The following is an 18686-nucleotide window of genomic DNA, read 5'->3' as shown; positions in this document are numbered from 1 at the left end:
GTTATAGTCATAAAATGTGTGAAATTGGATCAGGGAAAAATAGACCAACAGGAAAATTGACCATTCAAGTAGAAACTAAATATTTTCTAAGATATTCATACATGTTACAGAAAACACTAAAATTTGGGGATATGTCTCAATGCATAAAGTATCTGCTGCACAAGCATGAGTACCTGAGTTCAGAGTCCCAAGAGCCATGCAAATGTAACTTCATTGACATGTAAATTATAGCACCAGGACAGAGGAAGAGGAGTCTAGCCATTTAGCAAGGTGACTCCATTCGAACATTAAGGTGGTGAGTAATAGAAGAAGATATCCTGTATTGATTGTCCTTAGGCCTCTACACACAAGTACAAATATATGCATGCCCACCCTTATGCACATGAGCACACAGAAGCAAACATGCTCTAACATATACACTACACACATGTACGGTAAGGAACAAACAAAATGAATGTGGAAATATGGTTAAATGATAAATGACATCCAAACAATACATTTCCATTACTAAACCGTGTAGAAAATTATTATGCATATAACATAAACTAAATACGAGCAAAGAAAAGATTTAAATACTATATTTTAAATTGATGATATTATTATAATTTGTGAAAGTTTTTTTCCTTGAAGAAAAACAATACAGTAAGGATTTGTATCTCTAAACTAGGATTTTATTTTTACATATGTAAAAGGGACTATTGAGATGAAGAAAAACTGGAATATAAAGTCAACAAATATTATACAACATAGCAAAAACTTTCAGATTTTATTATCAGTCAATGAATATAAACTCTCCAATAGAAACTGGGAAAAGGTTGTGGGTTGATAATTCAAGAAGGATGTAACAATGTGGCAAGTAAGAAATAAAACAATACTGGTTAGTAAACAAAAGCAAAATAAAATGAGAAGTCATTACAAAGCATTACACTGGTAAAAGTTATGACTGTAAAATGCTAAGAGGATATGAGAATGTATATCTTACACTCAGAAGGCAAGAATGTGAATTGGTATAGCAACTTTGGAGGGAACCCTGTAAAACTGCTTATAAACATATTTACAGTTCAGCAGTTCCATTAGCAAGCATACTAACACATGCAGAATATCTCAAAGGTTGGTGTAAAAATATTTACATAGGAGCATATACTAATATTGCTTATAACATGAAAAATAAAAGTAATTCAAATACCTAGTAGTAAAAGAGCAGAGATTTCAACTGTGTCACAATACAAAGACATATAGGCACACACACACATACATATACATACACAATATATATTTTAATGTATAAATATTTACATAAAATATAAATAGAAACTACTTTTCTATTATACATAATAGAAAATATTTTCAGAAAACACAGAAGAATCACCAGGTTAAGAAAATGATTCACTTAGTAATTTTAAAATATGATATTGAATAGGCAAAGGAATCTATTTGGATTAATATGCAAAATAAAATTTTAACACATTAAAAGCATAGTGAATAATTTAGTAATTGTCATAGATATGTGTATGTGAATATCTTCTTCTCTTGTAAAACTGTCTTCTTCCATTTGTTTTAAGGTTGAATTTCTGAAGTTGTTAGTTTTAAGTCATTAATGAAGGCAGTTGTAAGTAGGAATCCTTGTTTCCTTCTTTATAAGTTGATCGATATTGTGGCACATTCACATTTCCCCACCTACTTCATAACTTCTGGAGTTTCTCCAGAATGTGGTGTTCCAATGGAAGATGAAGAATAATAAATACACACTGCATTTCAGCACAGAAAGTAGGAACTGAACAATGTTCTAAAATTAATGATAATTCCCTTGAGAGAATGTGAAGAGAAATTGCATGTGTAGGAAAATATTGAATTTCAACCATATTAGTGTTATTTTATTTGTTTATGAAACACAAGCAACAAAATGGTATGTACACTGAACTAACACAAATGGGACAAGGAGAGACAATGCACAGTGATTTTTTATGACATTGTAGGCAGTTTCAGTTAATAAAGTTATCACAGCTGAACCTATTATTGGAACTGAGATTGCAACAATACCTTGGCTGATTACTGGATTTTTGTCACTTTATGTGAAAACGTCTGATAAAGTCCAAGTTGATTATTACATGCAGAAAACATATTTCCTGTCCCACTATATTAGTCATTCGCTGAAAGGAAGTGTGTGTGTGTGTGTGTGTGTGTGTGTGTGTGTGTGTGTGTGTTTGGGATTATTGGAGTGGACCACAGAGGCTATGTTCCAGATAGTACTAAAGTGGCTATCTCCCTATGGAAATGCTAAGATTCTGATAGTTGTTCAATCCACAAACTGTATGATTAACAGTCTTAGTCTGGTGGTAGAGTCCTGGGAATTCTAGAGAGTTGCTGGTCTTCAATATACATTGGAATCTTGAGGAACTGGGTTTTGATGCCAGCAAAGGATGACTCAGCAACAGATAGATAAACTTGCCGGTGACAGCAAGAGCAAGCAGGCCAAGGAGGAAAGCCTCTTCCTCTATCTTCTTTCATGTCACCCCCTTTTCATTGCTCAAGACTAGTTTTATTATTTTTATCTTATTCATTTCTTTTATTTTTGATATTATAATATAATTACATTAATTTCCCCCTCCTCTCTTCTCTCTCTAAATTCTCCTATATATACCTCATTTCTCTCTTTCAAATTCATGATCTATTTTTTCATTAGCTTTTGGTACATACATATACATGCATTCATATATTTTTTCTAAATTTTTCCGGCTGCCGCCAGAAGGTATAACTCAGATTTTGGGTTAGTATTGCCATTCCAAATGATCACTCAAGAAAATTCTTCACTGGTATGGCCAGTTCTTTGAGTTTTATTTGATTCCAGATATAGTACAGTTGACAATTAAGACCAGGCATCACACCAACCTTGGCTACCTTTGTGTAAGATGCTGGAATTCCAAACATAAAAGGTGTCACCAGAGAATGTAAGTAAGGATAATTTTCTTGGTTTCTGGGAGACGTTGTTTGGGTTATGCTGTGGAATAATACTTTTGTACACTGTGAAAATATGTTATTCTAAGTTGTTAATAAGGAGCTTATTGGCTCATAGTTAGGCAGGAGGAGATGAGGCAGGAAAACTAAACTAAGAGGATTCTGGGAAGAGGAAGGGCAGAGTCTCAGTCACAAGCAATATGTAGAAGTGACATGAGAAGTTCATAGATGAGACAAACGTGTCTTGGGGCAACACATAGATTAATAGAAATAGGTTAATTATGTTGCAAGAGATGGCTAGAGACAGGCCTGAGCTATTGGCTGAGCATTTATAATTAAATATAATTATAATTAAATTATAAATCTTTGTGTAGTTATTTGGGAAACAGCTAGCAGAAAGAACTGATCAGTGGTCAAACGGAAAACTCTGCCTACAAGAGTCCTTTCGAAGACTTCCTACAGCTTTTTGGAAATTGGAAATAAATTTTATTTCAAGAGATACTGAATATTCTTGTGTTAGGATTATTCTTCAAGTGAAATTATTTTATTCTTGAATTTTTACATCAAACAAATGATTCTACAGTAAGCTATGAATTCCTGGAATGACATGACATAAAAACTCAATAAAGTATATCCAAACCACTAGTTATAAGGTAGATAGGAAATATAACTATTTGTACTATTGATTTTACAGTATAAGTTCCCAACATTTCTGAATATTATGCATCCTCAAATAATGTAAAATGTCTTTATACCATAAGTATCATGAATTTCAGCATGCTTGCATCTATATTCCACAGAAAATAAGGATTCCACAAAAATATGTTTGCAGCTGGCAAGGTACTAATCATAACTAGTCTCAACACTTTATAGCCAGAACATAAGTACAAACACATTCTGTAATGCCTATATGTGTAGGTAATATAGCTGAGAAAAACAAAACAGTACTGTGTTACACAAAGATTATACAGTACTATTTGAAAACAGTCATCTTCTTCCCTTCCTGGGATTTGTTAAGAGGAAACCATGAAAACTAAACAAAAAATGGTTAAAGATGTATACTTGAGTCTTTTCATCATCAAATAATGATTAGGACCATATACAATATTCATAGGTATTTTACCTGACTTGTTTTAATAAAGATATCAACCCTCAATAACAATAGCCATGGAAAATGTTAGTATTGCATTTCAAAAATTCTGTACATACTTTGGCTTACTGCTAAGCTTACACACCACTATAGGTTCTTAATTTGTAGAAGACACTTGCAGTAAATAGATCATGTTACTCTTGTTCTTTTCTTTTCTTAAAAAGAAAGATACACTATTGAGAGATAGAGAGAAAGGTATAGAGGAAAGATTGGATAAATAGATGATAGATGATAGATAGATAGTTAGATAGTGTGTGTGTGTGAGAGAGAGAGAGAGAGAGAGAGAGAGAGAGAGAGAGAGAGAGAGAGAGAGAGAGAGAGAGAGAGAGAGAGAACATTACTCTCTTTAAGGAATATAAGCTTTAAAAAAATTATGGACTTCCTAACAATGATGTTTTATAAGGATCACTTGTAGTTAGAGAAACAAACTTTTGTCCACTGAAGTTGCTGAAATGTTTTGATTTCAGCATAGATGAGAACATCATTTACATTCCCAGCCTCTGCAAGAAGAATGTGTACTGTAATAATAAAACTTAGTTCCAATGTAGATAAAACTTTAAAATAGGCCATGCAGGATACAGTGCTCTCCATTCCTGCTATATGAATTTAACATGTTTTTTTTACCTTGCCTTTGAAATTGACTTTTCACCCGGGCTGCACGGAACAGTACTCCACAGGAGAAGGTATAAAGGATTCTCATTCCACATTTATACACAGGTGGCATTCACAGAAATAAAGACAAAGAGAATAAAAATGACTACAATTATTGATGGGAGGCATATATATATATATATATATATAGAGAGAGAGAGAGAGAGAGAGAGAGAGAGAGGTCACTATGGTCTTATTCATTCATTGCTACCCATACACCACCCTGGGTACTCAAGACTGGGCTGTTAGGAAAACATTCATGGCTCATCTAATGCCCCTCAGCAGAGGCAGGTGCAAGCTACCCATATGCCAGCCTGGGTCCTGGAGACCAAGGATGGCAGAAGACGTCCACGGATGCCAGGTGTGTCCCATTATGTTAGCCAACTGTGTGGTGGAGAAAAGGAAGATAAAGAGAAGCAGAATGGCTCGTGTGCTGTGGAAATAGGTGTGGAATGGAAGAAGTAAAGGCAGTGAGGAGTAGGCTTATGTGGGCAGCCTTCTTGCCACCTGAAGCCACAGTGATGTCCAGACCAGGGCTACTGTCAAGGGCCAAATCTGGGTCCCTGGTCTTACCACAGCCAAGGGCTATGTGGCCATCCATGGCCCATGTTGACCCAAAGGCTACAAAGATGCCTAGTGGATGTAACACACTGTGGCTACTGATGTCACCAGGAGAAATGAAGAGATTATGGAAAGGTTGGAAAGACATAGGAGCGGAGGAGTGAAGAGGTTATTTCTTTGTTTTTGTTTTTCTTGTTCATTTTGTCTTTGGTTTTTGTTGTTTGTTTTGTTTTGATTTGGTTTAATTGTTTTAAATTGTCTTTTGTGGGGGCACTGCTGTGGTGAGGGGAGTTTATGGGGACGACTGAGGGATGAGCAGAATTAGGGTGCACAATGTGAAATTCCTAAGGATTCAATAAAGAAATTTTATTAAATAAAAAAATGAAATTTGTGAAAAATAGCACAGTTCCCGCAAAGCCTGGGGAGTGAATACCCTCAAGCAATATCTCAGAGACCAACACAGCCATCCTCCCACTCATGCAGATAATCAGCCTAAAATATGCTGCTTAAAAAGGATGACTTTGCAGAGAAGAGACTTATTATCAAGACATTCGAGAAACAAGTTAGTGTTGCCTATGAACATGGCATTCTGGAGTGCTAATTCCTACTGGAGTGATGATGATAGGCAACAGCAGAGCACTGTGTGTATTTTATATAGAAAAGGGCTTTGTTGCAACTAGAAAATGTCTAAATGTGATACATGTGGTGATGTGAAAATATTTTGCAATACGTTTTGAGAAATGTTGCAATAATGGCATTAAACCCCAAAATGCAACCTTTCAAATACTTGCTATATACGCTGTTTTTTATGTTCTATAATTAAAAGTAACTTCACATGTTTGTTTTTCTATCTGCTCTGGGAGACTTGATTTAAAAGTTTTGCCACTACAAGATGATTCTTCATATGACTTTTGCAGCTTTTCACACTGATGTTGCAACCACATCTGGATTCTTCCTTCCAATAAAGTTTCAAGCTAAGAGTTTGGTGATATCTGTGGCATCATAATAGTTTACTCTAGTGACATTTCCCCAGATGCAACTTGGTTTAAGTTCTTGGTCCTTGGCCAACTCAATATGTGATCCCAGCACTTGGGAGGTGGAACAGACGGATTAACATTTTACTCACACATAAAATCTTGCCAAAATGGAATAACTTGTCCTTTTGGTTTCTTCATAAAAAATAAATAGGATAGTCTGAGTTGAATTTACTTTATTCTCAAAATGAGGCTTCACACCAAAGCTTCTCATATAATACATTGGTTGTATCAAAATCTTAACAAAACACAAATGTTGGCATCCATGCTCAGAGGGACTGATTCAGTAGAATTATTTTTTTTTGTTTCCTACTTTTTCTCAGGTATTTCTGAGGGCTGAACCTGGTGTAAAGAGAATTGTCATTGCACTTATTTTCTGAGTAGAGGAATAATTCATGATTATTATTTTAAAATAAAAATATTAACGTTAACAAATTCACACAAGGCGGTCCTATTGTGAGCTTTTAATAAAGATAATTTGGTGTCGTAAGCTTTTTTCAGATTCATTAGCATTTCCACCTGCTTGTGTCACATTTACCTATTCTTGATTGATGCGGCACACATCTGTATGATTGCCCATTCAAATCCTAAACTTTCTTCAACAGTGAATGCAGATATTTTCTTATCTACAACTGTCTTCTATTAGACAACTGGCAGGTATTAATCTCCTTCTTCTAAATCCTGAAACAACTGCACTTATGAAGACATTAAAGTTCATTATTGTCCTAATATGTAGTTAATAAAACCACATCCCTGGGGTTAACCAAAAGGCAAAATCCAGTATTTCTATTCTATTCTCTAGAAATGCCAAGTATAAATCTTGCTGGCTTACATACAACAAAATTATAATTAACTTGCAGCTGTGCTCAAGCCTGGAAATCTATTCTTAAGACAGTGAGTGAGCAACAGAGCTCTGCTTACAGCAGGATGGCATGCTTTATTATCTCCCCATGCCTGCTCTCTTCAAAGCTGGCTTTTAAGTTCCAGCAAAACCGAGCTTGCAGTGAACTTATCTGAAGCAGCCCCAGATAACATTTCATCTGAGTTACTTCTTAAACTTTTACCCTCTTAGGGACTCCTGGGAGTTCAAAAGAAAACAATTACCTACACTTGCTGCTTTTCAATTTGCAGTTCCTGTTTCACACCACAATTATTTAAGCATCTGCCTGTGTGCTTAATGCCTTCCCTCTTCCTTTTGCTTCCTGGCAAAGAAATACGGTTTTGCTCTTACACCGGCCCGTTGTTCTATGCCGCCTTGCTGAACATCCAAAGCAACGGGGCCAAGTGGTCGTCTGATAAAATCTCAAAAATTTTGAGATAGAATAAGCATTTTCTTTTTGGAAGTTAATTACTTTAGGTATTTATTTTGTTTTATTAACGTGGTCAACAATATAACTACATATAATGCACTGTGATGATATTCCCCAACCACTCTTTCACCACAACTTCTAGCCATGCTGATCTCTTTCTTCCCAGTTTGCTCCTCCATATATTCATTGTACCTCTTTGAATTTATTTATTTTTCAGAGTTCATGCAGACAGTCACATCTGGATGTGTTCATGATTACAATATCATTGCACACACAGAAGGGGGTGTTCCCCATCACTCAGGGTTCACAGTCCTTTCCCACTTTCTTTTATGATGGACTTCAGAGTGGGTGACATAGATACAAGCCCTCCACAGTCTTACATTCTCAGCACTTTGACGTATTGTGGATCCCACATTTGACCATAGCCTACTGTTGAAAATTACTTCTCTCACTAAGACTGGGAGTTATACTAGTCCATGGTTATAAACACGTATATCTAGGTGACATCAGTAGTAGAGAGCACACAGGACTCAAGATCTCCCTACCCATAAACTTTTGGCCACTTCTGCAGTGCAAGACTTTTATTGCTTACTTTGAACGAGGACTCAAATTCAGTCATTAAATCAGTTGGTTTATCCCAGAATATTCATGTCACTATTGAACCACTGAGCATATCTGGCAATGACGTGATAGTGTTATTCTTAGTACATTCTACTACTGTGAATGCTAGCCCTGTCTCTGCTTGGTTTCTACATGTTCTGTATCCAGGCTGTGTGGTGCCTTTAACAATAGGGTCTTATTGTCTAGTTCTGGTCAGTTTCAAAGTACAGTAGCAATAATTGTATTGTTTTGGAAGTACCCGGGGCCTCTTAGGTATACACACCTGTGACTAGGATTTTTATTTTAAAACTTATGACTTTGAGGAACAATGCTCACCCCACATACAGAGTACTTCAATTCAAGCTCCTTAGTTAGTATAAAAAGCAGTAGGTTCCTATGTGGATTTTTCTTTCCCCTCTAGTTTATATTGACCTATCCACATTTACTTTTCCTGTATCTCCTACCTCCATGCATCTCCAAATATTCCCTTTCCTATACTCTTCTCTGCTACTTCCATATAGCATATGCTTAATATCCCATTTCCCCTTCAGGTTTTCTACCTCATCCCTTAATCTCTCACGACATTTTTTCTTGCTACCTGCCTTCTACTGATACTCTAACTTAAAGCATATATATATATATATATATGTGTGTGTGTGTGTGTGTGTGTGTGTGTGTATCTTCAAGCCTAAGATTTCCATATGAAAGAGAACAAATAATGTGATGGGTTTCCTTTCCTCACATCCTTGACAGTACTTTCCATAGCTTATTTTCTTGACAAAAGGCATTCCTACTATAGTGAAGTGTGATTTTTCCAAGATAGAGGTTGTTAGCTGTTTATATTTTTTGTTTTTCACTCTGTACCATGTGGGCAGCCTCAGTGTGGCAACTGCACCCCTTGATTCACATTTGAAATATGGTAAAGTCAGGAAGTAATCATTCCTCTTTTCAGTTAGGTAGACTGAAGTACCCAAAATAGTTTTTGCACTAATTGGCTGTATAGTCGTAAGTTATCAATGCTTCACTTGACAAGAGAAGTTGTAATCATCTAAATAGTTTGAGTATTTCTTAGAGATAGGGGTAAGTTAATTCAACGGAAACCACAATAGTGCCTAACTATTAAGTGAGAAGAGTCTGTATGTGGTGGGGGTTTGGGGATTGTCATCCATGCTGCCAGGAAACAGGTGGCACAGTTGGCAAGAACATTTTCAGATTTCCAGGCAGTGCTTCCTTTGACCCCGGCTGCCGGGGATATGTCAAAGGGCCAGAAATTGTCTCATGGATGTTGATGCTCCACCAATGTCTTCAGACTCTTCTCTTGAGTTGTCTTTAAAACTCTGGTCCGTTATTTTCATGTTATAAACATTCTATTTGTTAGTGAATTTTAGATCTGTAAACATCCAAAAGTAATCAAGACAAGCAAAAGAAATTACACAAAGAAATTTTGCATGTCATGTAAATGAGAGAAAATATTAAATAGATAGGAATGTTTTCTTGTATAATTCATTCAGTTCCTGGTAACAATACCAGCATTGGGATGTTTAGTTCGGTACTTTTTCTTTTGAATGGGAACACATCATCTGAATGTAACTAAGATATAAAACTCTTTAAAACATCTCAGTTCTTTGGAGTAATAAATCCACGTCTTTTTTTTCAGCATTTTCTTGCTTTCTTTTTTATTTGATTTTTTAATTTAAATTAGAAACAAGTGTGTTTGACATGTCAATCCCAGCTCCTTCTCCCTCCCTCCTTCCTAGCCCTCCAACAACAACCCCACCCCTACCCAATACCCACTTCGCTCCCCAGGGAGGATAAGGTCCTCCATGGGGGAATCTCCAAAGTTTGTCATTTCACCCAGGGCATTGCCTAGGTCCTCCCCTATGTGTTGAGGGTGAGAGAGCATCCCTTCATGTGGAATTAGTTCCCAAAGTCCATTCGCATACCAGGGATAAATACTGATCTACTACCCAAGGCCCTATAGATTGTCAAGGCCTTCTCACTGACATGCAAATTTAGGGGTTCTGGATAAGTCTCATGCTGGCCTCTCAGCCATCAGTCTGGGGTCCATGAGCTCCCCCTTGTTAAGGTAAGCTGTTTCTGTGGGTTTCCCCTGCCTGGTCTTGACACCTTTCCTCATCACTCCTCTTTATCTGCAACTGGGTTCCAGGAGTTCAGCTTAGTGTTTAGGTGTGGATGTCTGCTTCTGCTTCCATCAGCCACTGTATGAAGGCTCTAGGATGGCATATGAGGTAGTGCTCAATCTCATTATTGGGGAAGGGCTTTTAAGGTAGCCTCTCCAGTAATCATTGATGCACAAACTCCATAAATTTAAAATTATAAACTATGGACCCATATCACTAAATCATCTAAAAATATTAAAAGCAACCATTTGTAAGTTAAAATCTTTCTCATTTCTTGCAGACTGACTCCATCATGAAAGACTACCTCTTCTAGATGTCACATCTATAAAATGTTAGTTGGCTGGACTGCCACACTTTACCTATCTGGTGTCAAGTGCATATCAGTGTTTTACAGCATTCTTGTTCACTAGCACTAAGGCTCCAACTCTGTTTCAAAACTGAAAAATAATATTCTTAAAAAAAGAATTAGACACAGGAAAGACATGAGCCCCTCCAACCCCAACCCCAGCGAGTCCAGCTTCAGATGAGATTGGGTCTCCGGCGGGGACCGCCCACCCATCACCCATCCCCCTTGATCTTCCGGGCCGCTCCTGGCATCCAGAAGACCTGCCCACACAGGAAAGACATCAGCCCCTCCAAGACCCCAACCCCAGCGAGTCCAGGTTCAGGAAAGACATCAACCCTTCCAAGACCCCAACCTCAGTGAGTCCAGCTTCAGGAAAGACATCAGCCCTTCCAAGACCCCAACCCCAGCGAGTACAGCTTCAGGAGATCTAACCACACAGCAAAGAAGTCAACAATTCCAAGACCCCAATGCCAGCGAGACCAGCTTCAGGAAAGACATCAGCCATACCAGTACCCAAACTCTGTGTCAGCATCCCCAGCTTCAGCTGCAGGAAGGAAGGAGACCAGTGGAGACGGAAAGACCCCACCAGCACCCACTGAAAGAAGAGATGGGAAGAAGACAGAATAAGAGATCACTCAGCAATAGAAACACCAACTTGACCCCACCAGAATCTAGGGATCCAACACCAACAAGACCCGAAAAGCACTACATAGATGAAGAAGTGGAGACAGACCTTAAAAATTATTTCATGAAGATGATGGAGACCCTCAAAGAAGAAACGAGGAAATCCCTTAAAGAAATAGAAGAAAAAACAAACAAAAAATCCATGAAATGGGGGAAAAAAATTCAAGAAATAAACAAGTCTCTCAAAGAATCTAAAGAGCACCAAGAAAAAACAACCAAAAAAAATTAAGGACACAACTCAAAAAGTTGAAGGATTGAAAGCTGAAATAGAAACGATAAAGAAAACACAGAATGAAGGGATGCTGGAAATAGAAAAGCTCGGTAAACGATCTGGAACTACAGATGCAAGTATCACCAATAGAATACAAGAGATAGAAGAGAGAATCTCAGGTGTTGAAGACTCATTAGAGGATATAGAGTCGTCAACCAAAGAAAATCTCAAAACCAACAAATACTTAACACAAAATATCCAGGAAATATGGGACACCATGAAGAAGCCAAACCTGAGAATAATAGGTATAGAAGAAGGTGAAGAAATTCAACTTAAAGGTACAGAAAACATATTCAACAAAATCATAGAAGAAAACTTCCCTGACCTAAAGAAAGATATGCCTATGAAAGTACAAGAATCTTACAGAACACCAAATAGGCTCGACCAGAAAAAGAAGTCACCTCGCCATATAATAATCAAAACATCAAACCTACAGTGTAAAGAGAAAATATGAAGAGCAGCTAAAGAAAAATGCCAAGTAACATACAAAGTCAGACCTATCTGAATTACACCTGACTTCTCAATGGAAACGATGAAAGCCAGAAGATCCTGGACAGATGTCCTACAAACGCTAAGGGAACAAGGATGCCAGCCCAGACTACTATATCCAGCAAAGCTCTCAATTACCATAGATGGAGAAAACAAAATATTCCATGACAAAGCCAGATTTAAACAATACGTATCCATGAATCCAGCTCTACAGAAAATGCTAGAAGGAAAACCTAGAGCCAAGGAAGATAACTACATTCACAAAGACACAGGCAATATATAATCACACTTTACAAAACACCAAAAGAAAAAGGGAGGAGAAACTACACAAAATAACTTCACTAACAATAAATCAAGCACAAGCAAGGATTGCCAATCAACGGTCATTAATATCCCTCAATGTCAACGGCCTCAACTTGCCTATAAAAAGACACAGACTAGCAGAATGGATACGAAGACAGAACCCTTCCTTCTGCTGCATACAAGAAACACATCTCAACATCAAAGACAGACGTTATCTCAGAGTAAAGGGTTGGGAAAAGATCTTCCAATCAAACGGTCCCAAGAAACAAGCGGGTGTAGCAATCATAATATCTAACAAATTAGACTTCAAATTAAAATCAATCAAAAGAGATGAAGAAGGACACTTCATATTCATCAAAGGAAAAATACATCAAGACGAAGTCTCCATTTTAAACATCTACGCCCCAAATACAAAGGCACCTACATTCGTGAAAGAAACATTACTAAAGCTCAAAATGCACATAAAATCTCACACACTAATAGTAGGAGACTTCAACACTCCACTCTCACCGCTAGACAGGACCTCCAGACAGAAACTTAACAAAGAAACAAAAGAACTAATAGAAGTTATGACCCAACTGGGTTTAACAGACATCTATAGAACATTGCACCCAAATACAAAGGGATATACCTTCTTCTCGGCACCACATGGAACCTTCTCTAAAATTGACCACATAATAGGAAACATACCAAATCTCCACAGATACAAAAAAATTGGAATAACCCCCTGCATCTTATCAGACCACCATGCATTAACATTAGAATTCAACAATAACACAAATCGCAGAAACCCTACAAACTCATGAAGATTGAACAATGCACAATTGCACCATCCCTGGGTAAAGGAACAAATAAAAAAAGAAATTAAAGACTTCCTCGATTTCAATGAGAATGAAGACACAACATACACAAACTTATGGGACACTTTGAAAGCAGTGCTGAGAGGAAAGTTTATAGCACTAAGTGCCCACATGAAAAAACTGGAGAACAGTCATACCAGAGAATTAATAGCACAGCTGAATGTTCTAGAACAAAAAGAAGCAAACTCCCCCAGGAGGAGCAGATGCCAGGAAATAATCAAATTGAGGGCTGAAATCAATCCAGTAGAAACCAGAAAAACACTGAGGAGAATCAATGAAACAAAGAGTTGGTTCTTTGAGAAAATCAACAAAATAGATAAACCTCTGTCCAAACTAACCAAAAGAGAGAGGGAGAGCATGCTAATTAACAAAATCAGGAATGAAAAAGGGGACATAACAACAGACTCTGAGGAATTCCAGAGAATCATCAGGGCATACTTTGAAAATCTGTACTCCACAAAATTTGAAAATTTAAAAGGAAATGGACATTTTCCTGGATAGATATCACTTGCCAAAACTAAATCAAGAACAGATAAACAATCTAAACAGACCTATAATCCCTAATGAAATAGAAACAGTCATCAAAAGTCTCCTAAACAAAAAAAGCCCAGGCCCAGATGGCTTCAGTGCAGAATTCTACCAGAAATTCAAAGAAGAGCTAATTCCAATACTCCTCAAAGTATTCCACACAATAGAAGCAGGAGGCTCACTGCCAAACTCTTTCTACGAGGCTACAATTACCTTGATACCCAAGCCACACAAAGACACAACTAAGAAAGAGAACTATAGACCAATTTCCCTCATGAACATTGATGCAAAAATACTCAATAAAATACTCGCAAACCGGATTCAAGAACACATCAGAAAAATCATCCACCATGATCAAGTAGGCTTCATCCCAGGAATGCAGGGATGGTTCAACATTAGAAAATCTATCAATGTAATCCACCATATTAACAATCTGCGAAAGAAAAACCACATGATCATCTCACTAGATGTTGAAAAAGCCTTTGACAAAATCCAGCACCCCTTCATGATAAAGGTCCTAGAGAGACCAGGGATAACAGGAACGTACCTGAATATAATAAAAGCAATATACAGTAAACCAACAGCTAACATCAAACTAAATGGAGAGAAACTCAAAGCAATTCCTCTAAAATCAGGAACAAGACAAGGCTGTCCACTCTCTCCATATCTCTTCAATATTGTACTTGAAGTTCTAGCTACAGCAATAAGACAACAAAAGGAGATAAAGGGGATACAAATAGGAAAAGAAGAAGTCAAACTTTCACTATTTGCAGATGATATGATAGTTTACATAAGTGACCCAAAAAACTCCACAAGTTTACTCCTAGAGCTGATAAACACCTTCAGCAATGTGGCAGGATACAAGGTAAACTCAAAAAATCAGTGGCCCTATTATATACAGATGATGAAGTGACTGAAAAAGAAATCAGAGAAACATCATCCTTTACAATAGCCAAAAACAACATCAATTATCTGGGCATAATGTTAACCAAGGAAATTAAAGACCTGTATATCAAGAACTTTGTGTCTTTAAAGAAAGAAATCAAAGAAGATACCAGAAAACGGAAAGATCTCCCATGCTCTTGGATTGGTAGGATCAACATAATAAAAATGGCAATCTTGCCAAAAGCAGTCTACAGATTCAATGCAATCCCTATCAAAATTCCATCACAATTCTTCAAGGACCTGGAAAGAACATTAATCAACTTTATATGGAAAAACAAAAGGCCCAGGATAGCTAAAACATCCCTATACAATAAAGGAACTTCAGGAGGCATCACCATACCTGACTTCAAGCTCTATTATAGAGCTATAGTCCTGAAAACAGCTTGGTATTGGCACAAAAAAGGCAGGTAGACCAATGGAACCGAATCGAAAGCTCTAATTTTAACCCACACACCTATGAACACTTGATTTTTGACAAAGAAGCTAAAACTGTACAATGGAAAAAAGAAAGCATCTTCAACAAATGGTGCTGGCATAACTGGTTACTGGTATGCAGAAGACTGCAGATAGATCCATGTTTATAGCCTTGTACAAAACTTAAGTCCAAATGGATCAAAGATCTCAACATAAATCCAGCCACACTGAAACTTTTAGAAGAGAAAGTGGGAGATACTCTTCAACGAGTTGGTACAGGAGACCACTTCCTAAACATAACACCAGTGGCACAGGCACTGAGATCGACAATTAACAAATGGGATCTTCTGAAACTAAAAAGCTTCTGTAAGGCAAAGGACACAGTCAAAAATACAAAAAGGCAGGCCACAGAATGGGAAAAGATATTCACTAACCCTACATCTGACAGAGGGCTAATCTCCAAAATTTACAAAGAACTCAAGAAACAAATCTCCAAAACACCAAAGGATCCAATTAAAAGGTGGGGTACAGAGCTAAATAGAGAATTCTCAGTAGAGGAGGCTAAAATGGCCAAGAGACACTTAAGAAAGTGCTCAACATCCTTAGCCATCAGGGAAATGCAAATCAAAACAACTCTGAGATACCATCTTACTCCTGTCAGAATGGCTAAAATCAAAAACACCGAAGACAATTTATGCTGGAGAGGATGTGGAGAGAGAGGAACACTCCTCCACTGCTGGTGGGAGTGCCGACTCATACAGCCTCTTTGGAAACTAGTATGGAGATTCCTCAGGAAAATGGGAATTAATCTACCACTAGACCCAGCAATTCCACTCTTAGGCATATATACAAATGAGGCAAGTTCATACAACAAGGGCATCTGCTCCACTATGTTCATAGCAGCATTATTTGTAATAGCCAGAACCTGGAAGCAACCTAGATGCCCCTCAACTGAAGAGTGAATAGAGAAAATGTGGTACATTTACACAATGGAGTATTACTCAGCAGAAAAAAACAATGGAATCTTGAAATTCGCAGGGAAATGGATAGCACTGGAAGAAACCATCCTGAGTGAGGTAACCCAGTCGCAAAAAGACAAACATGGTATGTACTCACTCATATATGGATTTTAGACATGGATCAGGATAGTGCCAGTCTGCACTTCCACTGATAGAGAGTCTGGGAAACAGGAAAGAACCTAAAAGATATGCATATATGCATAGTACCCAAGAGAAGAGGATGGAGACAAGATCCCCTGAATGGATGGGGAACACGGCAAGGAGTGGGGGGGGAGTGGGACCTGGGAAGAAGAGAGGGGGTGAAGAGGAAGAGAGTTGGTCATGGGGGGGAAAAGGAAGTTGAGGGGGTGGGGGTAGAATAGGGGGAATAGGGAATCATAGGATCGAATACATATCAGGCACCAGAGAGACCTCGAGTGATCTAAAGGGATAACACCAATTGGCAAGTTAAGTAATAGTGGAGAGACCACCTCAAATGCCCATTCCTGATAATGAACTTGATGTCTATAACCATCCGGGAGCCTTCATCCTGTGACTGATGGAAGCAGAGGCAAACACTCAATTAATCACTGAACTGAACCCAAGGAATCCAGTGACAGAGAGAGAGGAGTGATGAGCAAATTGGCAAAGAATGGGCTGGCAAAACCAGCAGAGACAGCTGATCTGAACAGGGGAGAGCTCTTGGATCAGACTGACAGTGGGGAGGCCAGCATGGGACTGATCTGGAACCCCAAATGTGAGTGTCAGTGAGAAGGCCTGGGCAACCTATGGGGCCCTGAGCTGTGGATCAGTGTCTATCGCTGATATACAAACAGTCTTCGTGTGCCTATAGCACAAAGAGGGATGCTCTCTCAGCCTGGACTCTTAGGGGAGTGCCTGGACCCTACCCAGAGTAAAATGACAGACTCTGATATCCCCTATGTGGAAGGATTTGGCAATAGGGTGGGAGGTTGGGGGGAAAGGGGTGTGCGGGAGGAGGGGAGGGAGAGGGAACTGGGATTGACATGTAAAACAAGCTATTTAAAATAAAAAATTGGAAAAATAAATACTAAGTGCTTTAACTGTGGTAGACTAGGACATCTGAGTAGGAATACTAGAAAAAGCATTCCTAGAAATAATGCTTCTACCAAGAATGCTTCAAACAGAATTCCTCAGTCTTCTGGTCTCTGCAGGAGGTGTCGTAAAGGCAAACAGTGGACCAAGGAATGCTGGTCAACTACAGACAGACAACATAAACCTTTGCAGCTAGGAACCATGTCCAGGGGCCTCTTACAGGCCCCCAGATCAAAGGTGGTCCTGTCTTTCCCAGTAACAGTGGAGGACAGCCTCTCCCAGGACAATTAGAAGATCCACTGCCTATTGTAAATGATACAGCACTGGATGATATACATTAGCTACAGAGGATAAACCAAGTTTAATTGGAGGAAATTAAAAAAACGTATATTTTGGCAAACTTCTATACAGGATCACAGACCCAAGTTGCCAGTTAAAGTAAATAATGTTATTGCCGGGATTTTAGACACTGATGCTAATGTCACTATCATAAATCAGAAGTATTGGTCCCCGAGATGGCCTCTAAAAGATGTAAACATTCAATTCTTAGGGATTGGAACCCTATCTTAAGTAAAACAGAGCACTAGATGGGTTGACTTTATTGGGCCAGAAGAACAGAGAGGACGATTGAAACCATATGTCGCAGATATTGCTATAAATCTCTGTGGTCATGATCTGTTACAGCAATGCAATACACAGATTAACATTCCTCGTGTTTCAGATATGAAGCTCTTGTTGGTAGAAAAAATATTGTAAGGCACTACAGAAAACAGATGTCAAACATACAGGCTGTACAGAAACAGGATGCTAGTGCCACACCTATAGAGCAAACAAAAGCTCTACCCTTAAAATAGCTAACAGATGAACCAGTCTGGGTAGGTCAATGGCCTAAGAACTCTGAGAAGTTAGAGGCTTTGAAGAAGTTAGTTCAGGAACAGCTAGATGATGGACACAGTGAAGATTCAAATACTCCATGGAATTCACCTGTATTTGTTATCAAAAAGTAGTCTAGGAAATGGAGAATGGTTACTGATCTGAGAGATATCAATAAGGTAATTCAGCTATTGGCTCTCTACAACCTGGGATGCTACTAACTTCTCTAATACATAAGGATTGGACAATTATAATTATAGATTTAAAGCATTGCTTCTATACCATTACAAGAAAAAGACAGAGAAAAGTTCGACTTCACAGTACCTACCTATAATATTCTCAGCCAATACGGATATTTCAAAGGAAGGTGTTGCCACAGGAATGCTAAATAACCTGACATTGTGCCAGTATTTTGTGCATAAACCTCTGGAAACAATTCGTAAACAATTTTCACAATCGTTAATATATCATCACATGGATGACATATTACTATCTGATT

The sequence above is a fragment of the Mesocricetus auratus genome, unplaced genomic scaffold, assembly GCF_017639785.1.
Source record: "Mesocricetus auratus isolate SY011 unplaced genomic scaffold, BCM_Maur_2.0 Super-Scaffold_100020, whole genome shotgun sequence".
Classification (NCBI taxonomy): domain Eukaryota; kingdom Metazoa; phylum Chordata; class Mammalia; order Rodentia; family Cricetidae; genus Mesocricetus; species Mesocricetus auratus.
The sequence above is the reverse complement of the archived record's forward strand: the minus strand, read 5'-3'. Positions refer to the sequence as shown.